Source organism: Lepisma saccharinum, chromosome 8 (genome assembly GCF_977018435.1).
Source record: "Lepisma saccharinum chromosome 8, izLepSacc3.1, whole genome shotgun sequence".
In the NCBI taxonomy this organism is placed as follows: Eukaryota; Metazoa; Arthropoda; class Insecta; order Zygentoma; family Lepismatidae; genus Lepisma; species Lepisma saccharinum.
This window is the reverse complement of record NC_139236.1, coordinates 91,724,903-91,741,466: the sequence shown is the minus strand read 5'-3', so window position 1 is coordinate 91,741,466 and position 16,564 is coordinate 91,724,903. Positions and strand designations below refer to the sequence as shown.

The following is a 16,564-nucleotide window of genomic DNA, read 5'->3' as shown; positions in this document are numbered from 1 at the left end:
ATTTATATGCATATATAACTAGTTGTGTGTGTGTTTCTATAAAAAAAAGCCTTTGTAGAGAGTAATACATAAAAGTCAAAGAAACGATAAGAATAGCACAAAACAAAAAAATAGAATATCTTAAGGGTAAAACGTATTGTGTACGAACATCGAGAGTACAACACAGCAAACTAATGTTTTGTATGTGCACCATGGGCCTTCTGCAGTGCAGCCAATCGTCGAGGCATGCTGGTTACAAGGTTATGGCAAAGTGTAACCTCGATTTCATGAAACCAAACCCTGATTATCTGTTCCATGAGTTCCCTCCTATTCAAGAATGTCTTGTTATGCAGTCTTCTGCTCATAATGGCCCACATATTTTCAATGGGATTCATGTCAGGCGAGTTTGGAGACCACCAGTGTCTCGAAATACTCATGTCCTTGAACCACGTATTGACGATTTTCGCTTGGTGACATGAAGCATTATCATCCTGGAAAACAAAGTAGTCCAAGTTTTCTCCAGAAAAGTAGTCTCTAGCTGTTGTAAGAACTTTACGTTCCAGAATTTGAAGATATTTTCGTGAATCAACTAATCCTTCACATATCTCCATCCTTCCAACGCCTTGAGCAGTAAAGCAAGCCTACACCGTCACTCCGCCACTGAATTTTTGCGTCTCTGAAATTTGTCTTCAGTCCAACTTGAATATCGCCTCACAAACTCACCTCTTGCTGCCGTGTGTGCTTGTGTCAGCTTCGGCTTCTTACGCAGTTTCTTCTTCCCAATACCCACTTCGCGCAGTCGAGACAATACAGTTGTATGGCTGACTGCAATTCCAAGGTCATTTCTAATTACAGAAGCGAGTTGGTGGGAACTCCTTCCTCGATTGTGCAGTGCTGTTGTTTTCATTTTCCGATCTACTCTGGGTGATGTTTCCCTTTTTCTACCACACTGTTGCCGAAGTGACAATTTGTTATGCTGGTTTTGCTTGTGAATTACCCTTCCTGCTGTTGAATGGTGGATTTTGAGTATTCCACCGATCTCCCTGAGAGATTTACCTTTGCTTTGCAAAGTAAGAATTTTGCCTTGCTTATGTGGTTACAAGTCATATTTCTTACCCATTTTACTTGTTTAGAGTCCACACACAGCAACAATATCACACAAAAACAACACTACACAACAACAATACTGCCACTTGACACTGTACAAACAATGAGAAAGCACAGAAAGGTCACTTACTGCTGTTTACCTTGGCCTACACATCACAACTGCAATGCAGAATTCTCACGACGATAACTGATGAGGCACTTTTAGTGCCATCTGGCAGGAATATTACTGATACATAAACATTTGACTAGCGCAGTTTGTGACCACAGGTGTCGCAGATAACGCAACGAAACTATCCTACTCTTCCTTTCCTTTTATTTATTTTCTAGCGGGCCAAAACTATGGTTTTCTGTGTAAGTTACTGTGAGAATTGTGGTTTCGCTATTTTTTCTTTACAGAGTGTACTTCCTAGCTGCATGCTCAACTGTTCCGTATTTGCCAGCCGAGGACGGGTTTGAACCTGGTAGTATCGAAATATGCAGAGTCTCCTGACGTCATGTGCTTCCGCTATTTGTGGAATGTTACCTTGTGTAGTGTATTGCCGCTTGACCGAGCACTGATGTCTGGAGAGATATTTGAGCTTTTTACAGTCTCCCTTGAATCATTCAACAATATATTACAGGGAGTCCATAAAGTCCTGCAAAAACTAAAACTCTATAAGTTGAAAACTATTAAGTTAATTAACAAAATATTTTGTGTGTACTTACAGAAAGGTTCAAAGTTTATTTCCTGCTTGTTAGGATCATCGCCAAACCTCCAATTGTGCACCATTCACGTTCAAACACTGTTGCAGCCTTTTTGTGAAACCGAGAATTGCGTGCTGACGGTGCTCTCCTGGGATATTCAGAATCACATCTCGTTATTTTTTTCTTTTAGATCATCCAGATTAGCTGGTTTCTGTGAATACACCTCGGTCTTTACATGTCCCCACAACCAATAATCGCAAGGTGTCAAGTCTGGTGATCTTGCAGGCCAAGGTGTGGGCCCTCTTCGGCCAATCCTTCTACCTTGAAATGGTTGGTTAAGAAACTGCCGAACTTCAAGGGCAAAATTCAGCGGCGCCCCATCTTGTTGCACGTGGACATCATTTATGATGATGCCTAACATATTAAGTTCTGGCACAAGGAATGCCTGTAGCATGTTCAGATAGTTGTTGCCATTTACCGTGTCTTCCTCGAAGAAAAATGGACCAATGATGTGGTCCATTGAAATCGCACACCACACATTCACTTTGGGACTTCCCCGAGTTTGCACTTCAAACTCGTGTGGATTTTCAACCCCCCCAATTCGGCAATTGTGCCTGTTCACTTTTCCTGACACATGAAATGTGGCCTCGTCTGAGAACAGAATCTGAGACAGAAGGTCACCATCACCTTGTAAACGTGTAAGCATTAACCCACAAAACAACATTCTCATGTCACAGTCTTAGTCTTTCAGATTGCGAACAAATTTTAACTTGTAGGGCCGGGCCTTCACCTGCACTGACTGAATCACATAGTCACTCGATCCTGGCCTTCCACTGCGTGGCAAATCTGACACACTTCCGGTTGCTTTGAACTTTTCATACCATCTCTTGATACTTGAATTTGCTGGGGTGGTTTCCCATATGTTGTCTGGAACTTTCTCTGCACTGAAAAACAAGATTTTAACTCTGCAAACCACAGAACACACTGTGCCTTTTCCCTGGATGGACGCCATCTTAAGTCACATGATCACGTGATTACGAGTGCAAGCGTCACTGAGCAGTGTGGCCGGAACAAAACTTTTAAACTTCCACCCTTCTCACCCAACAAATGTGTATTGTTAAACGCAACAGCTAAAAAGTTATAGTGTTTTAGTTTTTTGCAGGAGCTTATGGACTCCCTGTATTTTGTCAAAATAACCGTTGTGCACTGTGAATGAGGGCCGGATATAGAATGGACAAGGTTTATGTCTGGTTGACCCATAATTTACAGGACTTTTGTTTGAATTTGTATTTAAGTTCCCATTATGCACAAACAGGCTAATCGAGACTGGACCTTCAGTTTAAAGTGGAATTTGAACCACTACCCCTTCTGTGTATCAAAGCTGGGACCCCTTGATTACAAGGTGATGACATTACCACTACACCATCGGGGAAGCCCCATGTAACTTTTGTTTAAGATGTGTATCAAACCTGTTCCTGTTACAATTGATACTTATAGTATTCTGCTCTTACCTGTCAGCTGTTACTCCAGAAGTAGATGAAGCAGTGTAGTCATCCTAGTCATTCCAATGCAGAATCTGCAAAAGATTAAACTTTTAAGTCATTTTTAAAAATATTTGCTACTTTTTGATAACAGACTAATCAACATTCCAACCTGCAGTTTATATCAGTAGATATTGTAGTTAATAACTTATTTTGCAACCACTTAAAATCTTTAGAGACTATAAATCTTTCATGTTCTACAGGATCCACAGTTCTGTTGAAATACAAGTAATACACTCTGTAAAAAAAAATTAGCATCACTGTATTCTGTGAAAGTGTCGCCCCCTATCCCTCGTTTCTATCCGGCCCTCTGGATTACTTCCTACTTTCATCCCTCAATCTCTCCTTTCACCTCACCCTGGGTGCCAAGCGAGCAGATTATATTTGCGCCGGAATTACAAAAGGGGGGTTTCACATAACAATTTATATTTGTATGTCCCTGGTTCGTTTACACATATACAGCAAGTGAATATACATCTGGTTAAATGGACAGTACCGTAGTTCTTGAAATTATAACATTCTCGTAGGATATATTGGTTTATTTTACGTAGTTATATATATACATATTTTACAGAGCGTTTCCATGAGTGTCTTGCATAGATCAAATTACCAAATCTCTAATAATATATATGCGCACCTATGGCATAACCATCGGCACTTCCCTTACCACCGAGTTAGCAAAACTATCTCGGTGGGCCTATCCTCAGCTTAAATGATATTCCGTTACAATTTGCGTTTCCTTACGCCTTCACTCCTTCGTTTGGGCATCAATTAATCAAATTCGGAAATATCCACATAATCAAAGCTTTTTCTAAAAGGGGACTTGGGACAGCAACAGGGGCTGGCATAACCAGATGCTACATTATGATATCCAGTTTAGCCACCATAAGTGGACTAAACTTGAGGAGACGTTCCTCTTTCGTCGATCAATGGGGAAACACTGTTTTTTTTGCTAAAGCCCACTGGTTCTTTTTATAGTCGGGGTAAACGTCCGTGGACGTGGACCCCGTAGCGTTGGAAAATTCCACTGCCAACGGTCTTTTGTAAGACAGCTAGCTCCCCCAACCGGGGAGGTAAAAAACAGGGGAATCTAATATCCAGCAAAGCACAATCCAATAATATACACTTACAAGCAATAATAACATAAAAGTACACTCATGGAAACATATTACTTAACCCTACCCTTGTAGCTGGCCAGCAATTAATTATTACAATATACCAAAACCAGTAATGGTCAATCCGACCGTTACATAGTTCCCCCCTTCAAGAGGAACAAGAAAAAAACAATACACTCAAAACAAGATTACCATATTTACAAAATCATCCAACACAATTACACAATACCCACTAAAGTATTCAACTGTTCTCAGAGTATCTGAAAAATGAAATAGTCACTAGTTCATTCACTTTATCACATTGTCCACAATGTTCACAGATTCACCAAGCTTCCTCTTCCTTGTGAAGTCCGCCACTGAAGTATCCTCTCTAGGATGAAGTCTTCCTGACAGCATCTTCCTTGAAGTTGGTTTTCTCTGGTTCCTGGTTTGACTCCCCAACGAGTCCCTGGTTCGACTCCCGACTGAGTCCCTGGTTCGAGTCCCGACTGAGTCCCTGGTTCGAGTCCCGACTGAGTCCCTGGTTCGAGTCCCGACTGAGTCCCTGGTTCGAGTCCCGACTGAGTCCCTGGTTCGAGTCCCGACTGAGTCCCTGGTTCGACTCCCAACTGAGTCGCTGGTTTGACTCCCAACTGAGTCGCTGGTTTGACTCCCAACTGAGTCCCTGGTTTGACTCCAAACTGAATACCTGGCTTCGACTCCTGACCGAGTCCTTGGTTCGACTCTCCACCGAGTCCTGGTTCGACTCTCGAATCTAAATCCACAATGTGTCTTTCTGTTTATAACTTGGAGACACGCAAATAAATAAACAGTGTTGTGAAAATGAAGAAAATGGGGGTAAGTTATATACAAATGAAAACTAAAATAAAAAAAAATATCAAATAAAAATAAGATCCGCGGTCGGCTATTATGACAGCTGGGATTGCTGGCTAGGCGGCCAGACGGTAGTCTTCCTAACCCTCATTAGGAGCTTGTCGCGTGGCTCCCCTCAACCGTTTTCTGTCCCTCCACCTCGCAGCAAAAGCTGGTGGTTTATGGCTGGACAACTGGCCTGGTTCACCTTCCACAATCGTACAATCCTTCCCATTCTTTGCCCTGAAAGTATCTTCTTTAATCCTTCCAGACAATAAACATGGACCTGAGTGTTCCGTTTCAAGTTCACCATTAACACTACGCAATCTGCCAGATATAGTGTGCTCTTTCAGCCACACCTTGTCTCCAATGCGAAATTTACATGGCCTACTTTTGATTTCGTTCTCTTCATCCGGGAACATCTGTAAGGCTGGGCTCGTTTTCTTGTACTTCAGTCTCACTTCTTCTGTCTTCCTTTTGCTGGAAACAGTACAGGGAACGCAACTTCTGACGTAGCGAGCGATATCTCGTGTCATTCCAAGCCACGAATATTTCTCCTTGACTTTTGCTATCGTCTTCTGCTTTCCGCAGTGTCCTGCAAATTCAGAATCGTGATTTGACGTCAATATTTGAGATTTCAAACTCAACGGGACCCATATCTTGGCTGTTCCCTTAGAATCTTGCTTGCAGTCTATCCTCCTGCACAAAACTCCCTCCTCATCCAAAAACGACTGATTGGCCAACTTAGCAACTTTCTCCTTATACTTCCTACTCCCAGAGAAATGCTTTCCCTTCAGTTGTTTCATTATTTGAGATAACAAACTGTCTCTCATTTGCTCTGAAACAATCGATGAAGTTTCTTGTAGCCTCTCAGAAACCAGTAATTCATCATTTTCATTGTCCTCTAAAGCAAAAGGCAAAAATGATAATGCATGGTTCTTCTTGTCCGTAGAAATGGAATTTTTTCGAGGAAATTTGCATTCCCTTTTTATTCCCTTCCTCCGTTTTCTCTTTACCTCTTTCGAGATTTTCAGAGAGCATAATGCACCAGCGTTTGCAGTCTTCTGAACTTCGAGTCCTTGGGAATCCACTAATTGGCCCGTATCCTCATTCGTAGACTTCCCGCTATTCTCTTGTGCATGTGTGTTGCATCCATCCAGGCGCGAGTGATCTGACGAGTTATTCCTTTCCTGGACCACGTTATTTCTCTGCATAACTGTAACAGCGAATTCTCGTTTACATGCACGCTTCGAGAACGTGTAAATCACGTCGCTATCTTTGAACGACCATCCGTTCTCCTCAATGTGCAAAATTATCCCACTCTGCCTCAAAAAATCCCTTCCAACGATTATGTCTCGGAAACAATTCTCAAGGATGATAAATTTATGCCTAAATTTCATGTTATTAATACAAACAGTAGCATACATCTCGCCAGCTGATGTAACGCTGCCCACAGCTAATGAAATGTTCCATTTTCTCGTCTTCATGAATTTATTCCCATCCCTCTCTAACAACTTGGCTGTTTCCAAACTTAGCGTAGAAGCTGAAGCTCCCGTATCTGCAAATAATACAAAGCGTTTCTTGTTAATCTTACATTGAATGAGAGGTTCGAAGTCTTGCTGAAAACAGCTTTCTCCATTCAAAAAACGGCCTTTGTTTCTGCGTTTTCTCCCGGTGGGCGACAGAATGTTTATTTGGGGACGCTGCTGACCTCCCTTTCCAGCGGGTTGGTTCCTTTTATTGGCCTGTTGACATTCCTGAAGTTTATGGCCCTCACTACGGCAGCCCCAACAAATTATCTTTGCAGAATTTTTATTGGCCCCCGCTTGTCCAAAAGTCGCATCAAAAGAGGGTCTCTTGTGCCCTACGGTCGCATCACCGACAATGCCCCTTCTTAGAAACGCGGTTGTTTCACAGCCCTTGATCCTTTTTCCTAAACCTGGATTGAGAGAGCATAAGGGTAGCTGGTCACTCTCATTTCCCCCCTCGCTTGTCCTCGCGGACAAAGCCAAATGTTTTACTCCTGTTCTTCGCGAGGTGTCCTCTTCAGTGTTGCAAACTTCAGAAAATGACAATTCCGTCTCACCGGCGAGTGGTGAATAATAAAGTCTTTCTGAATACAACCTTCTCTGAACAATGGCTGCTTCAGATTCCAATTCCTTCAAAGTATGAAATTGCATTCCATACAAATGCCTTCGGAAACTAGGGTGTGCATGAGATAGAATATGTTCGATAACTTCACATTCTTCTGTCACTTTTTGTCTCAGAGAAAACAGTTTTCTCATTCGACGAATAAACAATACAAGAGATTCTTCGCTCATTTGGAAACGATTCAGAATCAATCTCTCAATCTCATTCTTATAATCTACAGAATAATATTCTTCTAAGAAAGCATTTTCAAAGCTCTTGAAATCTTCAAACGGGCGTGAAAATCTAAACCAATCCCCTGCAGCCCTCCTTAGCGAAAACGGAAGAATCTTGTCAAACAATGACCTCTCCGAAATGTCCATGACATCCTTAAAATTCAGCAACTCTTGCAAATAATCATGCGGCAAAATCTTGTCATCGCTCCCTGTGAAGACTGGAATCGGTAAATTTGACTTATCGAGAATTTTCTGAACTTTTTTCTCCTCTTCCTTAGCACTCTGCTGATCAGTGCGCGATAAAGCAAGATTATTTAAGTCCCTAATAATTTCCTCCCGAGATTTATCGCTTATATCCTGATTACCCAATAGCTGTCCAAGCAAATCTCTATCAATTTGTACTGCCATTTTTTCTACTTTACTTTTTCCACTACGTAATAACATTCACTTCTGTACAATCTTCGTTGTAAAAATTTAAAAAAATCTATCCGTCCGTCAGTCCGTCTATCTTTCAAACCTATAGACCTGACGACAATTTATACAACAAGATATATCCTGGACAATAGAGCCCCCATATGTGAAAGTGTCGCCCCCCTATCCCTCGTTTCTATCCGGCCCTCTGGATTACTTCCTACTTTCATCCCTCAATCTCTCCTTTCACCTCACCCTGGGTGCCAAGCGAGCAGATTATATTTGCGCCGGAATTACAAAAGGGGGGTTTCACATAACAATTTATATTTGTATGTCCCTGGTTCGTTTACACATATACAGCAAGTGAATATACATCTGGTTAAATGGACAGTACCGTAGTTCTTGAAATTATAACATTCTCGTAGGATATATTGGTTTATTTTACGTAGTTATATATATACATATTTTACAGAGCGTTTCCATGAGTGTCTTGCATAGATCAAATTACCAAATCTCTAATAATATATATGCGCACCTATGGCATAACCATCGGCACTTCCCTTACCACCGAGTTAGCAAAACTATCTCGGTGGGCCTATCCTCAGCTTAAATGATATTCCGTTACAATTTGCGTTTCCTTACGCCTTCACTCCTTCGTTTGGGCATCAATTAATCAAATTCGGAAATATCCACATAATCAAAGCTTTTTCTAAAAGGGGACTTGGGACAGCAACAGGGGCTGGCATAACCAGATGCTACATTATGATATCCAGTTTAGCCACCATAAGTGGACTAAACTTGAGGAGACGTTCCTCTTTCGTCGATCAATGGGGAAACACTGTTTTTTTTTGCTAAAGCCCACTGGTTCTTTTTATAGTCAGGGTAAACGTCCGTGGACGTGGACCCCGTAGCGTTGGAAAATTCCACTGCCAACGGTCTTTTGTAAGACAGCTAGCTCCCCCAACCGGGGAGGTAAAAAACAGGGGAATCTAATATCCAGCAAAGCACAATCCAATAATATACACTTACAAGCAATAATAACATAAAAGTACACTCATGGAAACATATTACTTAACCCTACCCTTGTAGCTGGCCAGCAATTAATTATTACAATATACCAAAACCAGTAATGGTCAATCCGACCGTTACAATTCTTATTACGGATGTTGACAATTTTGAGTTTTGCATGCATGCATCTTTCCTGCACAACTTGAAATCAATTGATTGAAGTATTGGTCTGGATTCACTGCGTAGTGTGGTGTTATTCTTATGTTGATTTAGTGTTTGGAGTGTCCGCTAGAGGGTGTTGCAATCAGTTACTGCTGCAAGGCTTTGTAATCAATTGTCAGGAATCTGTAAAACGATTGTTAGTAGTGCAACTTGTGACGTGTTTTATGTTGCAACTACATGTTCATTATTGACAGTTTGTATACGTTATCATATTTGTGAAGTGTTCTGGTGCTGTGTAGTGTATTTGAGCGTGTTTTCTCGAAAGAAATGAGCAGAAAGTGTGACATTTCACCACGTAAGCAAGGAATGGTTCTTGCTTTGCATATGGATGGTCCATTCTCAGAGAAAAATTGGTCGACAACTTCAAATGCATCAATCCACAGTTAGCCGCTGCCTGCAAAAGTAACAAGAACATGGAAAATCATCACTGAGAAGTCACTGTGGCAGAAAGAAAAAGACATCACCTTGAGTGGATCGTATGATAAAGGACATGGCACTGAAGAACAGATGAATGAGTTCACGCCAAATTGCACATAAACTTCAAAATAAGGTGGGAGTTAATCTTACTCATGCTACTGTAGTATCCCGACTAAAGAAACAGGGTGTTTCTAAACACGTCCCACGTAAAAAACCCAGACTTACTGACGCACATGCAAAAGCTAGACATGAGTTTGTCACACGTTATGGCGCATGGAATGATGCAGATTGGGAAATTGTGATATTTTCTGAAGAAAAACGATTTAAATTGCTGGGGAATGACAGCTCAGTTAAACTGTGGATGCGGAAGGGAGAAGAACTTGCAAAATCTTGTATTTTAGAAAATCAGAAGTTTTGTGGCAGTGTTATGATTTGGGCATGTTTCTCTGCAAAAGGGATTGGCAGGATGCATTTTGCACATGGACCGTTAAGGCTGATCAATATCTGGAAATCCTGAATCGGAAAGTTCTACAAACTGCAGGAGATCATTTTTCTGGACAGAATTTGGACTACTTTATTTTTCAAGACGATAATGAAACCTGTCACCATGTTCAGGTGGTGAATAACTGGTTTCATGATATGAATATTGAAAGACTTTGGTGGTCACCCAACTCTCCAGACATGAATCCTATAGAAAACCTGTGGGCTATGATGTGCAAAAAACTTGGTAATCAGACGTACAGGTCAAAAGAGGAACTTATGGCAGCAATTGTACATGTTTGGAATGAAATTGAGGTCGAATATTGTCAAAATCTCATTCATAGCATGCCTCGAAGGTTGGAAGCACTTAGGAAGGCCAGAGGTGGCCACACTAAGTACTAGTCAATGTATTTACTTACTATCATTTCAAATTAACATATCATGATGCATTTAAAACCTTTGTTCAATCTTTTTACTTGTAAAAATTGTCTTTGTGCGAAAACGTTCCACAAGCTATATTTGCAATAATTTTGATATTAGTTCTGTCAAGTACATTATGTATGTAACTATGACTTAAATAATAAAAATATATTGTACAGATATAGTGTTTTATATAATTGTTAGGAAAACAAATCGACAAGTCGAATTAAATCAATAAAACAACTGATAATTCACGAGCGAAATGCTGACGACCAAAAATAATGAAGTGATGCTATTTTTTTTTTTTACAGTGTATATTGCACAGAAACACTTCTAACTGATAAAATGAATGCAGTAACATAAATGCTCCACCCTCACAAACAAGAGAAAGTCATTAACTGGAACTTTAAAATTGATTGGAAAAGTATGCACAATGGTTGTTTGTTTTGATCAGTGGTCGGAAATAGCATGCTACTGTAGCTAGCTACAAAATTCCTGTACTTTTAGCGAAAATTTCGCTATAGCTACATTTCTTCTCAGCATTTTGAGATAACTTTTGAATGTGGTAACAGCATAACAAAATTCAACAGTAGTGTTTACTTTTTCAATGAGGTTCATAAAGACAAAGTCTATTACATGGAAATACAGATAATCTAGATTATGAATATCTTGATATCGCAGATTATAGATATGTGCGTAATTTACTTCATTAGTATCTGAATAACTCTAATACCCAAATAACGAACATGAATATATTCCAGCTAACATCTACTTTCTTTTAGCTGCATCGCAATTTTGGGGAGAAACATGCCTAGTTTTGCGACACCCCTGGAAAAGAAGGCCTCCTTTGCACTATTCTCTGAACAAATCCTGTGGATATCCACCCATGGTGTAAGAGACAGCAAAATGCTAAATATTACTCTGTAAAACACAACTTGCAGTGCAAAAACGTGTTACAAGAACGATGCACATACACTTTCCTTTATTTTCATCATGATGTTTGTTCAAAAATTTTAAAATTACGATACATTTAGAACACTTGGGCTTACATGTCAATTTGCTCAATATATTTTATGATTTAAAAAGTACATGCGAGTTATTGACTTTTCTGCTACTTTTGAGAATGAGGAAGAATGATGAATGATGATGAGCAGTGTGAAGAATGGTGGTGCAGGAGGTTCCCATCCTCCCAACTACGAGTCTTTCCTAGTTTTTAATTTGATCCAATTTATGCACAGAAAAGATAATCGAGACTGGATCCGAATCACTATGTGCCTCCGCCAAGTATCGAACCTAGACCCCTTTCATTACAAAATTTCCACTGTGTCTTCAGGGAGGCATTCCCAGCAGGAAAACTTACGTATAGCATCGCTCCACCTGTTTCTCATTTATACCATAGAAGCATCCCCCAGCTATCTCCAAGGGTCGAGCAAATACCCCTCTCCCAAAACAAACATTCTGTTTAAAATTTTAAATTGAAAATATCAGATTTTAATGTTATTCCCCTTTTGCACAACACGTGAAAGTTCACTTTGATATATATGATATATTCCAATTGAAAAGTAGTCAGTGACAAATATTTTCGATATGACTTAATGAGCAGAACCCGCACACATGTAAGACCTTGTTGTATTAATCTTCATGTGGGCAGCAGGAATATTTAATGAGTAAAATGATCATTGCAAAGCATAGTTTACCCTCCAATTATTGCCCCTACTTCCATTATTTCATTTAAAACTGTCCCATACTTAGTCTCTATGTAGGCCATAGTAATATAGACTCTTGAAGAGCAGAGGACAAAACAGCCAGGGACCAGTGACATATCAACATGGTGAATTGAGTTTTGAGTGCCCCACTGGCCTCGCAAGTTGGACTTCTCATTTCTTACCTTAAACTGAATGGACAGAAATGCGAGAATGCACAGCGGTCATGTTTCTATGGGGTAGTTTTTAAAACTGTGTTACATAAAGTTTTAGTGGAAATGTCAGTTATAGAAGATTCATAATTTACTAGATATTCAGAAAATTTGGTTATCCATCACATTTGCAACAATTATAATCCTTGAAAGAGTCTGTGAGATATATTTTTTGTTAAAAATACTACCTTGATATGAGCCTATTAAAAAATGAAATATTTATTCTCAAGAAAAATATGAAGATATACAAAGCATAAATAATCCTTCAAAATTTTATTTGTGTATAGTTGTAATCATTTGGGTAACACCCTAACACAACACACACACATGAAATTTGAATTGATATATCACTTACTTAGGTACGTTACTCACAAATACTATAGCAAAAACAGGTAAATGAAGTAACGCTGCTATCAAAATTATCAAATGACTGCATCATAATAAATAATAGAATCTATTTTCCAGTAAGTGCAACTATTATAATAGGGTCTTCTTTTGAATATCCATATGGTTGTTTTAAGTATTTTATGCAGAAGAAGCACAAAAGTAGCGAAGTAGCAAGTAGACAACAGGAGTAGTGTAGCAAGCTAAGCTACATTTTGGAAGAGTAGCTGTAGTGAAACTACTTTTAAAATGTATCATTGTGATCACTGGATTTGATATATTTTACTTTGCATTTCTGCCACTTTTGGCAAGTCACAAAGATGAGGATGAGTGATGATATAATGAAATTGATGATGAGACACTCACAAAGAACATCCATGCCTGCTAAAATTCGAAGTCAGGACAATCTTGCTGTGCTAGTCACTCTGCCACAGAGGTTGGCCGTATCACAATGAAAAATCTTATTTTGGTGCACAAATGGCTACTACTACCTTATCAACTTGAACCATCAAGTGGAAGAAATTTTGTGTGGCAACCCAGACAGTAGATCGAGCTCTGAATCCTTGACTGCAGGCGAGTCTCTACTAATTAAATTGCCTTAGGCCAGCTTTAGACGAAAATATTTCCCTTAGCATTTACGCCATGACCAAAATGCTAATGTGTAAAGTGAAAAACCTTATGGCATTTCTCAAGGATAGTATCCATCCTATCTCTGCAGTATAACCAATCATAAGTGACCTCTTGGTCAGATATAATGGTGCGGAGTGAGACGTAAACAACAAATCACTTCACATTTTTAATGCTAATAACTATTCATCTGAGAAAATAACGTTTCCCATAAAGAGGTTTTACATACAAATCAATGGTGCTGCTTAAATACATACTTTATAACGTATACAGTACACGTATGAAGAATATTTAAGTTGATTCAATTGTAAACACCGGACACTCACCATAGATAGTGTAACTTGACGTCTCTTTCATGCTGTATATATTATCCATTGTAACCGAAATGTTTAATGAAATGTTTCCGTGTAAAGCACATAGCACTTATGCTAGCAAAAATGGGTAATGCTTCAGTCTACAGCGGCCTTAGAATATAGAAGAGCAGGATTGTGGTAAAGATGTGGGGACTGCAGAGCAAATAGGAATACTGGAGAGGCACGGAAAGGAAGAGGTGACAAAGACATTGTGATGACAGTAGAAGAAATAGGAGGTTGTTCCCCCACAGTATTTTTACCTCTCAACACAAGAGGCACCTGCACTGCTGCTTACTGACCTTGAGGTGTAGTCTGCAGACAAGAAGCTTGCACCCGATGAGTACTCGCTATACCGCGTTTGTTACAACCTGTCCCGCTTGCTGCTCGCTGGTTTTTCTAGTAGAAACCACGCAGCATTGCTGCTGCAGACCGCGTGAACTCCGTGCTGAGGAGAGCCAAAGCCAGGCTGTGAATAAAATATGTGGAAATGCACGAATAGACACAATTCCTCTTCCTGAATGTTCCAGCTCAGATGACACTAAACACAAAAAGGACACAAGCAAATATCACCAGAATAAATTCCACCCTGGCTATTTTAAATTGCACACTAATCAGCACCACGCTTGCAAAACAAGCTTCAACAAGACACAAACAAAACACGTGAGTTAGACTGCTACGTGGAAACAGCATCTTCGTAAGCTCCTCTCTTCTGCCTTCCATTCGCTCCTCGCAGCCCAGCAAAAGACTTTTTCCTCATTTCTCATTGGCACCGAAACTTTCGAGTGATTACTAGCGCGGGAAATGGGACAGGTTCTAACAAACGCGGTTTAGTCTCCACAAGAGCACTCGAGATGTTTACGTATGAGTTAACATATACACAAACTATAGGATGTCCAAGAAGTCCCTGTACCCCTAGATTACATTACATAGTACATATTACCTCTAAATATATATGACATTAATTTAATATAAAACGTGCTTCCAGCACATTTGGTTTAGCCTACATCTTGACATGCATATAGTGGGAAATGTTTGTCATCTGCAGAAGATGGCACGTGACTTATAGGAGCAGTGTTGCAATTTGCGTAAATTACAATTCCACCAGTCATGAAAATGGCAAAGGCTATATGCTGTTGTCTCGTACATTACATTAGCAACTAATAATTCATAAACATGTCAATAATAACAACTTGCTTAAAGTTCGAAAACTAAGGCTATGCAATGTAAGAAAAGTTACTTACCTTCAAGTGCAGCTGGAAATTCACAAAGCCCATCTTCCTCCCTTAAAGTTTATTTTTCACTTCAGCAAAACCAACAGAGAATCAGAAGTAGGACACTGTCCTTCACGATTGTGAAATTCTTTAACTCTTCTATGAATAACACACTTGTCAAATTTGTCCACATCACTTTCAAATTTCTTTTTCGTCCTGCGTATTTTGTTAGACATTACTAACCCCTTCCCAGTTACTTTGCTGCGATTATTGGCATTTAAGATGCATTTCCAAGCACTTACTGATATATCAGTAGTTGCGGAAACATCTTTTGCACTTGTTTAACGTAAGACAACTGTCAGCTTCCTTTTTCATAAACTTATGCATGCTGACAATAACTTCTCTATTCTGACTGTGCAGCACTTACGTTCCTCCTATCTTCTTTCCAGTTTTCACCTGTGAAATCAATGAATGAATACTCCTATCACTCTTTCTTCAAACAACATTCTACATGGAGTGTCGGTCACTGGGAGCCCAGCACAGAAAACATGGTCCTGAAAAATAAATCTTCAATTCATACTTTTGCTTATAAGTGTAAAAATTAGGGAACGAATTTACAATATAGAGCACAGGCACATATCCAGAGGGGGGGCTTAGGGGGCTTGAGCCCCCCCGAAAGTTTTAGGTTTACACTAGATAAAATGAGGTTTTTGGTTTCTTGTGGTGTGAAATAAAATAATGTGACAATAATTTAAGGAGAGAAATAATTATCGAGGCAAGACGGAGAATGTTCAGTAATCCTGTTATTAATAATAGCACGTATCCAAGATGGGGCACAGGGGGCTCGACCCTCTCCCCAGGAAATTTTTCAATTTAAGTTAGATAAAATTAGGTTTTTGGCTTCTTGAATAATGTGAAAATAATTTAAGGAGAGAAATTTTCTTGAATAATGTGAAAATAATTTAAGGAGAGAAATTTATCGAGGCAAGACTGAGAATATTTTATACCCCCTGTTATTGTTAATAGCACGTATCGAAGGTGGGCATGAGGTGGCTCGAGCCCCCCCTCAGGAAATTTTTCAATTTACACTAGATAAAATTAGATTTTTGGCATCTTGAATAATGTGATTTATAAATCTGAGAGAAATAATTATCGAGACAAGACGGAGACTGTTCTATAACCCTATTATTGTTAATAGCATGCATCCAAGGTGGGAATCAGGAGGCTCGAGCCCCCCTTCAGGAAATTTTTCTGTTTACACTAGATAAAATTAGGATTTTGGTTTCTTGAATAATGTGATGATAATTTAGGAGAAATAATTATCGAGACAAGACGGAGAATGTTATATAACCCTGTTATGAAAAACTAAATATGCTGACCAAGGCAGTAATTTATTTTATTAAAAAACATAAACTAACGTAACGTTTCAACCTTCTAGCAAGGTCTTCTTCAGACTCTGTATCAAGTACAAAAGT

General features: G+C 39.5%; 1 long non-coding RNA gene across 1 annotated transcript in view; it reads right to left on the bottom strand.

Annotated features, from left to right (window-relative positions):
- The window catches only part of LOC145991648 (uncharacterized), a 30,709-nt gene extending 15,070 nt beyond the window's left edge, over positions 1-15,639 (bottom strand). Inside the window, exons 1-2 of the long non-coding RNA XR_014442086.1 lie at positions 15,120-15,639; positions 3,282-3,346 (exon numbers count right to left, since the gene is read on the bottom strand). This is a non-coding gene — a long non-coding RNA (uncharacterized LOC145991648). The remainder of the gene's footprint in view (positions 1-3,281; positions 3,347-15,119) is intronic.
- Positions 15,640-16,564: the final 925 nt, after the last annotated feature.